Raw genomic sequence first — 13,562 nt, 5'->3', positions numbered from 1 at the left:
AGGAGGATTTGGGGGGAAAGCTGCACCATCCACAAGAGCAGTTTGTAATCATCTTCTCTCCCTCTCTCACACCAAGCAACCAGCCACACTGTGGTGCAGCATCATGTACAGGCATGGATGGGGGAACAATACTGCAGCCCTTCCTACAAGAAGCAGCTCCACATGGTACTATGGGCTTGATCTACCATGAGACACCACCCCAAATGGCACTGACTTTGTAACAGACACAGTAACAGACGCCAAACTGGAAGCAACATGAAAAGCTCTTCAAGTAAGATGCAGGGTACCATCTCAGAAAACTAACACCAAAGACCCAGAGGAAGGGGGGGAGGGGGTAACCAGGTCATCATCTTGAGTGCAGTTTCTGAGTACCCTAATTAGCCAGAGACACCCTAAACAGCCCATGTGAAGCTTTTTCAGAAAACAGGCAATATGGTCTGACTGGTTTGGGGAAAAGTAACTGCAAAGTGCAAGTCATTCCCTCTTCTTGCCATCCTGTCCCCAAAAATTCTTGGTGAATTTGTTATGCAGGGCAGCTCCATGCCAAACACTCTCCTTCTCCAGGCAAAGGCCAGCGCATAATCTTAGCACAGGCCCAACCTCAACAATATTGGGGGGGGGGGGGAGGGAGAGGTCAATGCATCTGAATTAATCTCCTCCCCACCAAGCCACCCACAAAAATGCCACAATGGGGCACAATTTGAGATCTTTGGTGAAAAAGTGCTCCACACTCAGAATAACAACAGCAACTCAGCACATGCACAAAAAACACACAGGTCAAAGAGAGAAAATTACTCACCCCAAGTAGGAAAATCCCCAGGCCAATTTTTGCAAGCAGCGGAGACTTTTCATCTGCCAGACTTTGGGGGGGGGGGGTGTTTGGGGGGGGGAAGAGAGAAAATATCAGCCTGCAAACCTGCTGGTGCGCGGTGGGGAGGGTCGGGCTCGCCAAACATGGGCAAGGCAGGGGACAACCCCCCACCCCCACCCTGGCAAGGCCAGGAACATGAGTGCTGAGAGAGAGAGAGAGCTGCTGTTGGTGGGGTGGTGTCAGATCGCAGAGTCTGCTGCACTGCAGAGACACCAGAGAGGCAGAGAGAGAAGAGAGACTAAGGAGAACCAGGGAGCACCCAAAACCCCACCCAGTCAATGCCATTCGACCCTAGCACTGCCCAAAGCAGCCAGAGAAAATCCCACGCCTACAAGCCTGAGTCACTCGCATTGCATAGGCAGGAGGAGGGAGGAAGGGAGGGAAGGCCGGCTGGCTCCCAAACAGCCAGCCTAGCTGAGCCCAAGCCTCTCAACTCTTGCCAGGGCCAAGCAGCCAGACACCCACCTGTGCAACCAGAACCAGCACTAAAGAGATCGCAGGAGAAGCCCATATACCATAGCGTGTCACAGTGCTTATGCTCACAGGACACCTTGCCTTCCCGAGGAGCATGGCCAGCTTTGCCCCCTCTCCAAAGGGTAGAGGATATGAATCAAAGAACACAATGTGCATGCCTTATACTTCAGTCTTTAAATTGGGAAGATTTAAGGAAGAACAACTGGAGTGGGTCGCAGGGCAAATTAATATTTGACTCAAGAGGGAGAAGGAGAAAATACACTTAAGGGAAACTGGAAAGTAGAAATCCAAGTTTTAGTATAGAGGAGAAAGAGCAGGGAAGCAGGCAGGCAGGAAGGAAAGAAGGATGGAAGAGATGCGACAACTACAATGACACCAATTTCTACTGCAACTACAAAGCTTGCCGGGTTTATAGATAAAATCATTCAGTCTCAGGTCCTCACCTGCAAATTGGGGGCAACTGAGATCCCCATGAATTTGCAGAACCGAAGACTGCATTGCCCTCAGTAAATTACACATGCAATTTAGCGGAGACTGGGAAAGTTAACTCTTCCCAGAGTTGTCACTGGTCATGCTGGCTGGGAGATTCTGCAACTTGTAGAGCAAAGAAGTAACTGTCTTTTTTTAAATTGTGATAACTTAGGTTTATTATTATTATTATTATTATTATTAAACTTTATTTCTAAAGTGCTGTAATTATACACAGCACTGTACAAAGTCAGTAAAATTAAGGAATATTTTAATGTTGTAAACCGCCCGGAATGGTTCGCCACAGGGCTGTATATAAATTTTAAAAAATTATTATTATTATTATTATTATTATTATTATTATTGAATACAGTGCTACCTCGGGTTACGAATTTAATTCGTTCCGCGGCGCCGTTCGTAACCCGATACATTTCGCAACCCGAAAAGCCGCTGGAAAGCCGCTAGCCGCGCTTTGAATTTCGCGCCGAAACGCGCCGAAAAGATTTTCGTAACCCAAAAAATCCTTCGTAACCCGGAACAGTTTTTTTAAATCTAACTTTTTCGTACCCCGGAAATTTCGTAACGCGGTGAATTCGTATCCCGGGGTACCACTGTATATAAAAGCCTGCCCGAGGTGTACACTCTAAAAGTAATAACAATTAGATAGAGGAATAGATAAAATTACAATGTAGGAAAGAAAAGACAAATTAAAAACATCAGATATAAAAGCAAATTACAAATGTAGTAACATCTTCATTTGTCTCATTTACAGATGGCTCCTGACAGGCTTCATGGCCTAAGCTTGAGTGGAGTTACATCCTCACACACCTTTCAGAAAGAAGGTTATCTGGCATACCTCCTTGGAGGATTTACAAATAAGGCAAGGTTCAGAAATCAAAAAACAAAAAAAAGGGTGAAGACAACTGAAGTAACCCAGTCCTAATGAGGGACACTACAAATAACCCATGGAGGCAGGTCAAGTGTAAACAGCCCCCCTCCTCTAAAATGGTACCCCACAAACAAGGGGAAAATGCCATCTCAAAACTGCCTTAGCATCTACCAGTCTCCCACTGAGAGCAGATCTGAAATCAGAAGAGGCAATTCACATAGGTCACAGGAATGAGTTACCAGAGTGTTGAGCACATAGTGGTTGGAGCAGTAAGATGGAGGGCTAGTAAAGATGGCAAGGTCTCTGGGTCAAGAACAGACATGAAATGCAGTTTCACTGGGAGAAAGGGAGAGATGTGGAACAAGGACTACAAGCCATGGATAAAATAGCATTACTACGGATAACCTTAACATATACAACGGGCCACTAAGGGTGACTTGAACAAAGAGCTCATTCACTAGTTCAACCACATCTCTTGTATGCACTAAGAGGAGAAGCCAGCAACACAGCCATCACTGACTCCCTCCCCCCTCCCCCCCACAACAACCAGGTTGCACAAATCAGATATTTTTTCCCAGCCAGAAAAGGGTTAGCCTCCATCGTTTAAAAAAGTTAGTTCTGGGGGGCTACAACTCAAACCCCAAATCCCCCAGTTGGCATAGCCAGTAGCTGTGCTAGCTGAGAATTCTGGGAATTGCAGTTTGTTTGTTTGTTTTAAAGGAAATGGGCCCAAGCCATGCACTACCTTCGCCTGGAATACCATTAACATAAGAGAATTCCCCATAGGTATGTGTAGGCCTATGCCACCATTTAGAAGCTGTGACAAAAATGCTATTTTTCTAGTGGCTACTCAACCTGGCAGGAAGGTGCTTCTTTGTTTGGCTCCTTTGTTTATGCCAGCATTTCTGAAACAGAGTTTGGGAGAAGAGTGGGCACAGGAAAGAGTACAATGCTTCATAGGCATATGGACTGGCATGGGTTTTTTCCAAAGTAGGGAAATGCAACTCCATCTGTATGACTGAAAGATAAAATGGGGCTTATGAATCCCTGGCTAAGGCATGTCAGGCTCTCTCTGTGGACCAAAAACCAGGTTTGCCTCCCCAAAAAGGGTCCCTTATCCTGCTTAGGGCACACAGGCCTCAACAGCTGTTTTTCACCAAGAGCCAGCAACCACAGTGCAGTCAAGAATCACATGCACTCAAGATTTCAGCCATTCAAGGTCTGCCAGAGAGATATAAGCCAGTCCTACTAAGCAAACACCACGAAGGTTAAACACTGCAAAACCATGGAGGGTGGAGATTTAAAGCTGTAGCCTCAAGGATCTGATCAGGCTGCCTATTTGAGGCCATTTGCTGGCCCTTTAGGCTTTATGCACATCAAGACAGAAATTAAAGCAGACAGTGAATGCCAGGAGTCAATCTATTTGTATAAATCTTAACATGTTCACTAATTCTTACCCACATAATTTTGGCCAACCATTGTGAGAAAATGTTCATTACACCAGGAGGGAAGGGGTGTGATTGTTGTTCTTGCTGTGTGTCTTCAAATCGTTTCTGATTTATGGCAACTCTAGAGCGACCCTATCATAGGGGTTTCTTGGCAAAATCTGTTCAGAGGAAGTTTGACACTGCCTTCTCCTGAGGCTGAGAGAGTGTGACTTGCCCAAGGTCACCCAGTGAGTTTCATGACTGAGCTAGGAATCAAACCCTGGGCTCCAGAGTCACAGTCCATGAGACACTGGCTCTCAGGGATGTGATACCACTTCTACACATCTGAATTTATACAGGCTGTTTCTATACGTCTAGTGCACAAACATATTAACTTATTTTTCCATCAAGCCAGAGGTTAAGGAGGGTTAAAAGCTTCATTCAGAGGCTGTACATTTATTTCCTGCTTTTCTTTAAATTAGCCCAAGTGGTACACGTGTCTCTCACCTTATCATCACAACAACCCTGAGGTAGGTCACCCTGTGAGAGTGAGTGGCAGGCACAATGCCATCCATTGGAATTTCATGGCTCAGGAGAGACTTGAACCTGGATCTCCCAGATTCCTCTCCAATACTTCAACCACTATAAAGTGGGCCCTTGGTATCCACTTAGGTTTGGTTTCAGGGTCCCTAAACTGTAGGTCTCAAAATCTGTGGATGTTCAAGTTCCACTGTATACAATGGCAAAGTAAAATGGTCTCCCTTATTTTAAAAAAATGGTCAGAATCAATATTTGCTTTGGGGATTTAAAAAAAACATTTTCAAGCCATGGATGGCAGCGGCAGCTAAAAAGGCCAATGCAATTTTAGGCTGCATCAATAAAAGTATAGTGTCTAGATCAAGAGAAGTAATTGTGCCATTGTATTCTGCTCTGGTCAGGCCCCACTTGGAATATTGTGTCCAGTTCTGGGCGCCACAATTCAAAAAGGACATTGAGAAACTGGAGCGTGTCCAAAGGAGGGTGACTAAAATGGTGAAAGGTCTGGAAACCTTGCCCTATGAGGAACGACTCAGGGAGCTGGGGATGTTTAGCCTGGAGAAGAGAAGGTTAAGAGGTGATATGATAGCCCTGTTTAAATATGTGAAAGGATGTCACATTGAGGAGGGAGCAAGCTTGTTTTCTGCTGCTCCAGAGAACAGGACCCGGAACAATGGATGCAAGCTACAGGAAAAGAGATTCCACCTCAACATTAGGAAGAACTTCCTGACAGTAAGGGCTGTTCGACAGTGGAACACACTCCCTCGGAGTGTAGTGGAGTCTCCTTCCTTGGAGGTCTTTAAACAGAGGCTGGATGGCCATCTGTTGGGGATGCTTTGATTTGGATTTCCTGCATGGCAGGGGGTTGGACTGGATGGCCCTTGCAGTCTCTTCCAACTCTAAGATTCTATGATTCTATGGTGGAATCTATGGATGCAGAATCTGTGGACATAGAAGGCCAACCATACCGCACTGATTTTAGGATGAATTATCAAGAATCACTTACCTAGTCCTGATATTTGTTTCCTACAAATGCCCTAGTTTGACAGTAAGGGCTGTTCGACAGTGGAACACACTCCCTCGGAGTGTAGTGGAGTCTCCTTCCTTGGAGGTCTTTAAGCAGAGGCTAGATGGTCATCTGTCGGGGATGCTTTGATTTGGATTTCCTGCATGGCAGGGGGTTGGACTGGATGGCCCATGCGGTCTCTTCCAACTCTGATTCTATGATTCTAGTTATAGCACATACATGTATGTTTGTTCACTGACACCAAGACTCTCCACATGCACCCAGATTAGACCAGCATTCTCATCTTCTTCATACATTCATACTGCTGCTGCAGCACAGCCGTCAAGAAACTGTAAACCTCAAAGGTTCACAGGCCAAAATCTCTATTAGAAATAGGTAAAAGCCTCTTAGTGACAAACCTATTTCTTGAGTATTCTTTGCCTAAAAAAAACCTATGAAATTCATGGGGTTGCCCTAAATTGTCAGATGACTTACTCTCACCTTCATTCATCCAATACCTAAACACACTCTCACCTTCACTCATTCAATACCCAAAATAGGGATTATAATCCAGGCCTGCTTTACAGTGTTGCTGGGAAGATTGGAGCTCTAAAATCATTGGGAGAAGGCCTTCTCTCTATCTCTGGCACATTTTGTTAGAACAAGGGAGAGGGCTTTCTCAATGGATGATGATGATGATGATAATAATAATAATAAAATAAAACTTTTATTTCTACCCCGCTTTTTGTGAAAACAATGAAGGTGGCTTACAATGTTAAAAGAATACCCCATATATACAAAATATCTTTGAAATACCCTCCCTAGGAAGGCAAGAATGGCTTACTTCCCTGCTCTCCTTCCATCGGCAACAAAAAACATTCTTGGGCCACCAGGCTTTTAGGAAGTGAAGGAGGTGGGCTTTTAATGATGTACTTTGCAGTTTTATGGTCTGTATAATCTTCTAATGAATTTTAATGCTTTTTTTAATGTTTAAAGCTTTAACTTTAAATTGCTTAATTGCTTTTTAATTAATGGTTGTGTTTATATTTTTTATCAAAGTTTTTGTAGCTTTTTAAATCTATATTATTTTTAAAATGTTATTAGTCCACTTGAGTCCCATTATTGGAGACAGGCAAAATTTACTATTATTATTATTATTATTATTATTATTATTATTATTTCAACAACAATTATTTCTGCTTATCTCCCAATAATGGGGCTGAAGGGGACAACAGCAACTATTATTATTATTATTATTATTTCAAAATAATTTCAACACTCTGTCACTACAAAAATTACTATTGTTATTACTTGCATTTTTGAAACCATTACTACCATTACTACCCACTCCCTTTCACAGGAACTATTTTTTGGGAGTAGGGGAGAAGGAAGGACAACAGGGTTCAGCTGTCACCTCAAGAAAAGTGGAAAAGTGAGCCAAATCCCAGACGTGAGGACAGGGAACTTCACAACCCCTGCGGTGCAAGCCTGCTTGTCAGAGCAAAGATTTTATAACAACACAAGCTATTCTGGGAAGGGACTGCGGCTGGTTCTTCATAGGCGCATACAGCCAGGGGCCGCCTGGGCCCGAGGCTGGCCAAATGCTCCTGACCTTGCTGAACCACAGAATCACAATCTCAAGGACTGGATCACCAGAAGTTAAAATTTGGTCTGGATGAGGACAATGACTTGGTGCAATGAAATCATCTATCGCCAAAGCACACGAGAGGTTTCAAAATGCTGTCGTATAATTAATGGCTTTCTCATCAACTCATATCCAGTCCCCAATCATACGCATAACAGTAAACTGCACAAGATGAGTCTGTAAAGAGTATTCCAGAAGGACTATTTTATTACTGCTGTACTACACAAATCCCAATGAGAAGGACCATTTTTGGCAAAGCCATATGAAAATTTCCTAATTGCATTCTCAGAATCCAAGAACACCGTCTCTGAAAGGAGTGAAGCCTGCTCTAGTCAATATTCAAATAGTGAAGGAATTTCTTTTAAAATGTGTTCCTTCCACATGTTTTATTTATCTTTTGCATTCACATCATATATTATATTGAGGGAAACCCAAGATTATCCACAGCCAAAAAGCCCATGACAGCCAAACCCAAAACAAAAGTATGTGCAAGATATGCATTTATCCTCCCAGCACTTTTAGATGTGCATACAAAGCATCTTAAGTATGAAGTGGTTTTCAATTAAATACAGTAAGTCACAAACCTTGTTAAAGAAGTCATTATCCTGAATACTGTTTATGTCAGGGGTGCCAAATGTTGCTGGACTGCAAGTCCCAGCAGCACTACCTGAAAGCCAATGATGAGGAATGCTGGAAGTTACAGTCTAACATGTGTTATACTCACCCTAATTTACATCACATATGGGCAACCCACAGCCCATGAGGTGCATGGAACCCTTGAACTGCAGTGTAGCAACCTCATGGGTGACCAAAGCCTAAGTGAACTGTCCCTTCTCTACTGAATTTCCTCATGAACTCTACACACCCCAGAGGTTGCCACGTAACTGCTAGTAGGGTTGGGGAAGCATGAGGAGAGGATAATATGCAGGGACAGTCATCCACATGAGACATCTTACCCCATTAATATCACCCACCCACCCAGCCCACTAAACAGCTGTTTGACAGGCTGGGAGAACACAATTTAAATGGGGAACCTCTCTTCAGGACATCTTCCCACGCTTCAATTATGTACTCCTCTGTCTATTTTAGCCACCTGACTTGCATTAGAAAGGCTGGGGAGCACAGTGCAGACATGGTGAGATTTGAGTGAGCAAAGCAAAGTTTAAACCTCATGCTCCTAAACATTCTGAGATGGGAAAAGAATGTATACTGGTGTGGGTGTGCAGAGAAATAGTGGGTGTGTGGGAAGAGGCTGTTTGGGAGTGCATTTACACATAGATGAGAGAGTGAGTAATTCTTCAAAAGTATAATTTTAAAAAAATTAAATTTCTTTTTTAAAAGCCAACATTATTCTAGAGAAGGTTTAACTATCCCTAAAACCTTAATCCTTAAAATAGTTTAAAGCAATGTTCCCCAAACTTTGTTCCTCCAGGTATTTTGGACTTCACCTCCCAGAAGCTCTAGCCAGTTTGGCCAACCATCAGAAATTCTGGGAGCTGAAGTCCAAAATATCTGGAAGGCCAAGGTTTGGGAACCACTGGTTTAAAGGCCATCTAAAACAATAGTTTTGACCGTCTGCTGGAAACTCAGTAAGGACGCTTCCACCCTGACTTCCCTTAGATAGGAGTGCCACACCTGGGGTGTTGGAATTAACAATGACCCAGGGCATGATCTTGTATCAGCTCACATGCATGTTTCACCTGGATCATGCTTTGAGCCACCAGACTGAACCCTATTCCACCTGCATGTACTATGTCAAGAGTTCCACCTCAATTATCCTGAGTGGCAGCTCAGTCAAGGGGCCCATTTCAAGGAAACAGACTAAAATGTAGTCTGGTCATAAGGAACACAGGTTGGGTAAGTCAATACAATTGCAGGATTTTTATCTGTGAATGAGCCTGTTAGTGTTTCTCAATGCTTTAAAACTTTACATTTACAGAACAGCTAATGGAGAATGTGAACTACCCAATCTCTCACAAGTACAGTGGTCCCTCCTCCACATTCGCTGGGGTTAGGGGTGAAGGACTCCCATAAATGTGGGGAAACTGCAAATAAAAAACACTTCTCTTTACCTGTGAGAATGCCTATCTAGGAATCTCCAGGTCCTCCAGTGCAAATCTATGGTCAACATCTGTTAAAAGTTGATCACAGAACCATGCTGAAGGACTTAGAGATTCCTAGAAAGAAGATATTATTCAAAACTGCAAATAATCAAATCCGCAAAAGTCAAAGCCCCAACTGTGGAGGGAGAACTGTATTACCCAACAAACCAGGAATTTCACATCCTTCTCTGGCTGTTTATAGAAGCTTTCTGTTCAGTGACCCAACACAGCTTCTATCACGAATGGCCAGATGGGCACCTGGATGTACCCTCCATTCTTTCACAATCTATCAGAAGCCTAGAAAAACTTCCTGGTAAATTCTCCTGCTTACCCCATAGTCTTCATCCCAGCTGAAATGCCAACCACATTTCCTAGAATCTGCATCTTCCTTGCCTCTTTTCCATTTGTTATTTCCCTTCATAGCTTATACTCAGACTGTAAGCACATTGGACATAAAACTGCTTATGTTAATGGTTTATTATACCATGTAAAACGTTTCCATGTAAATACAAATATAGTAATATAATCATGCCCCCAACCCCAGGCCATAGCAGTATTAGTGTTTATCTTCATTTTCCCCACCTTTTTTCAAATTGGACCCTTCTCCAACAAATGCCTGCCCACTTTAAGATGGGAAATGGTCATTACTGGACTTGTAGCTCCAGCTCCTGCAGGATAGTAAAAAGAAGGCAGCAGATGATAAATAAGTTCCTCTCACACAGAAGAGGTACATGTAAAAAGACCCTGCTCTTGAGTCTAAATTGCTCAATTACTTTTTCCTAAGCATGGCTAGTATATAGCTGTACAACTTCTCAGTTTACAGACTCATAATCAAAAAGGACTTCCCTCTCATTTTACAATTCCATTAACTTCTACTTTCACACCCTTTTACTCTGTAGTAAGGCCCAGTTGCTACATAATGCAAATTACACCGGCTTGAGATCTCAATACTTCAAGTGCCTCTATCTATACAGTACCAGCATATCTCAGTAAATAAAGCCCCTGGCAAAGAAGCTCCCTTTTCAGTCTTTTTATGCCTGTCCAGCCTCTGTCTTTTCCTCCTTGTCCTCTGTCTAGCTCATAGTTTTTTAGCAGCAAAGATACTGAGAGGTAGGTGAAGGAGGGCATTTTTAGTGTTATGCTGCATCAGCAAGTCTGCAGTAAACAATGTAACAGAACTTGAACTGGGAAAGAATGAAATTCCACTCTACATCATACTGTAGCTGTGTTTTGTTTGTGTCTGCCTACAATAGAAATGGAGCATGCTTCTGACTAGCACAATAGCTGGCTTCATTTCAGAGCCAAGTAAAAACACTGCTTTTTTAAAGTCTTTCCACGCAAACTGACTGCGGCCCTGTACAGACGGGCCCTTTGCGGCGCGCCCATGATGTGCTAGGGTTGCCTCAGGGGTGGCGCGTGCACACATCCCGCAACCCCAGCACGTGATGAGGATGTCACAGCTGCGCAGCACCATCCACACGGGGGTGCACAGCTATGATGTCCAAACAGTGCTGTGCAGCTGCGACGCCATCAGGAGTCTTTGTAGGTTTGCAGCGGCGCAAATGCGCCACAAAATGGAGCCACTTTTTAATGCTCCTTCGTTGCTGCTCAGCAGTGTTGCACAGTTTGGTTGCTGCGGCGCTGCTGCGGAGCAAAGAGAGGCACCTCCCCGGTGCCTTTTTCTGGCGGTCTGTACCCCACCTGCATGGATTAAATGTTGACTACATGCATTTTGTCTATTTTAACCTTGTTAACATGCCTTAATATGTTTTTACTATTTCAATTATTTTTATTTTTTTAGATCATTTACTTGAATGTTGCCCAGAGATCTTCATCGTGGGGGAGGGTTTATTAATAAATAATTAAAAATAAATACATTCAAAGGCCAATCTAAGTATGTACCTGAATGAACATGCAGCAGAGTGGGTGAATGGGAGAGAACCATCCCCTTCAATACTTTTCAGTCAAGACAATTTCAGGTATGACAGACTGGTAAGGGATAACAAAGTTCCCTCAAACAATTTTAAGTAGCCGCCTATGGAATTGTCAGGAACCCTCTTCTCTCACTTCTCCAGCAAAATTTGTTTTAAAGGATATCAAAGGGATCTTGGCAAAAATCTACGAAGGCTACATAAAATCATCCTATGCATGCTGACTGGAGAGTAAGGCACACTATGATTAGGAAGCATACAGGACTGCAATCATGTCCAATTCTATATACATCTACTCAGAAGACAGTCCCATTGAGTTCAATAAGGTTTATTCCCAGGTAAGTGGGGTGCAGCCCCTTGTGCTCTTTAAGCACCTTCAACTTAGATATACTTATCGGTGAAGCAGGGAAAATGCTGAAAACAAAACCTACAAATTTTGTAGTGGATAAAAAGAATGATGTTATTCACATAGAAAAACAGTCTCATAAAGTCACATTACAAAGAATACCAAGTTCACTCTTGCAACACCAAAAATGCCAGACAAGGTCTTGTTTAGTAGAGAACCATTGAAATTAACAGGAAAAAGTAAATCCTGACTAACTTAAGCCTCATAGATTTAAAGTGGTCTATTTTAAGCATGAAGAAAGTTGAGCTTTGGCCCACTGAACAACAGTATTACACAGGAATGATGTTATAGCTTGGCAGACAAACAAACAGCTTCATTTATATATCGCCTAAGCAGTGTCTAAGCGGTTTACAACTGTAAGCTAATAGCCCCCAACAATCTGGGTACTCATTTTAGCAACCTCGGAAAGATGCAAGCCTGAGTCAAGCTTGAGCTCTTTTGCTGGTATTGAACTCACAACCTTGTGGTTTTAATTGAGTGGCTGCAGTACAGGCATTTAACCACTGTGCCACCAGGGCTCCTCCTCATAAGTCTTCAACCTGTATATTCTGAACAAGTAAAACATTGTTGTTGCTGGATTGACATATATATATACCATAGGTATGTGAGAATGTCCATTCAAATTCAAACATGGCACATATATGTCTGTCCCTGGCTTTCACTTCACAAAAAGCATCTGAGGAAGTAGATGGAAGTCTACGAAAGCTCATGCTGTCAACTTCTTTCAGTTAGTCTCAAACGTGCTACAGGATCTCTCTACAGACCAATTCTACAGACTAACATGGCTATATCTTTGAATTGTTGTGGTTGTGTGCTTTTAAGTAATTTCCGTCTTATGGCAACCCTAAAGCAAACCTATCATAGTGGTGTTCAGAAGGTTTGCCACTGTCTTCCCGAGGCTAAGTGAGTGTGACCTGCCCAAGGTCACCCAGTGGGTTTTTACACTTGAGTGGGGAATCAAAACCTGATCTCCAGTCATAGTCCAACACTCAAACCAATATGCCATGCTGGCTATCTCTATTTAAAAGCATTTTAACCATTCCAAAAGAGAATATGCCTCAGCTTTTTCTTCCCCTGTGATCTTCAAAATGCATCACCTAAAAAAAAGTTGGGGGGGTGGGGAGGGAAGAGGACTCCTCTCTCCTATATAATATTTCTGGCTTCCTTCCATGTTTTCATATGCTACTAGTAGATAGCAAGTGAGATTGCATTAGACTGCTGTTTTGAGGACATTAACCCTCATCCACCAAGACTCAGGAGTCACAGATTGGGGGGAACAAATCTACAGAGAATTAGACCTTCTCTGCAGCAAGAGGGAATTCTCTGTAGTGAGACATCTCTATGTAATACCATACCCTCAGAAGGCCTGACTGGCACCAAAATTGGTTTCATTTCAGCACCAAGTCAAAAACTGGGATTTTATTAATTCAAGGCTAAAACTATTTTATTTTATTTTACACTCCGCCTCGCACTCTCAGATCGGGCGGAAAACATCTGCTAAGAGTTCCGAAGGCTACTTCATCTTCACAAAGGGCATTTTCCATCTCAGCCCCGCAGATTTGGAACTCCTTGCCCGACGAGCTCCGCTCTGTCACCTCTCTAGATGTGTTCAGGAGAAACTTGAAGACCTTTCTTTTCCGTCAAGCTTCCCCCCATGTGCCTTAATACTATCCCTTCTCCCTTCTCACATATTGTTTGATCCAGCTACTTTGTTATATAGTTTTATTGGTATGGTTTTAATGGTTGTAATATAATGGCTTTTAGAGTATTTTGTATAGCCTTTAATTGGTTACGGGTAGTTTGTTA

General features: G+C 43.0%; 1 protein-coding gene across 14 annotated transcripts in view; it reads right to left on the bottom strand.

Moving 5' to 3' along the window:
- Positions 1 to 13,562, bottom strand: part of EIF4G1 (eukaryotic translation initiation factor 4 gamma 1) — a 104,089-nt gene that overhangs the window by 75,981 nt on the left and 14,546 nt on the right. For 2 of the 14 annotated variants that reach the window (XM_089508693.1, XM_089508694.1), the window contains one exon: positions 10,002 to 10,087. The exons of 11 other annotated variants lie outside the window; for them this stretch is intronic. The gene's annotated coding sequence lies outside the window, so the exon portion shown is untranslated. Of the gene's footprint in view, positions 1 to 799; positions 885 to 10,001; positions 10,088 to 13,562 lie in introns of those variants that run through there. One more of the 14 variants, XM_089508696.1, reaches the window with a different exon arrangement.

This window comes from Sceloporus occidentalis, unplaced genomic scaffold, assembly GCF_023333645.1.
Source record: "Sceloporus occidentalis isolate IW3139 unplaced genomic scaffold, rSceOcc1.0.p SCAF_2, whole genome shotgun sequence".
NCBI lineage: Eukaryota > Metazoa > Chordata > Lepidosauria > Squamata > Phrynosomatidae > Sceloporus > Sceloporus occidentalis.
The sequence above is the reverse complement of the archived record's forward strand: the minus strand, read 5'-3'. Positions and strand labels throughout refer to the sequence as shown.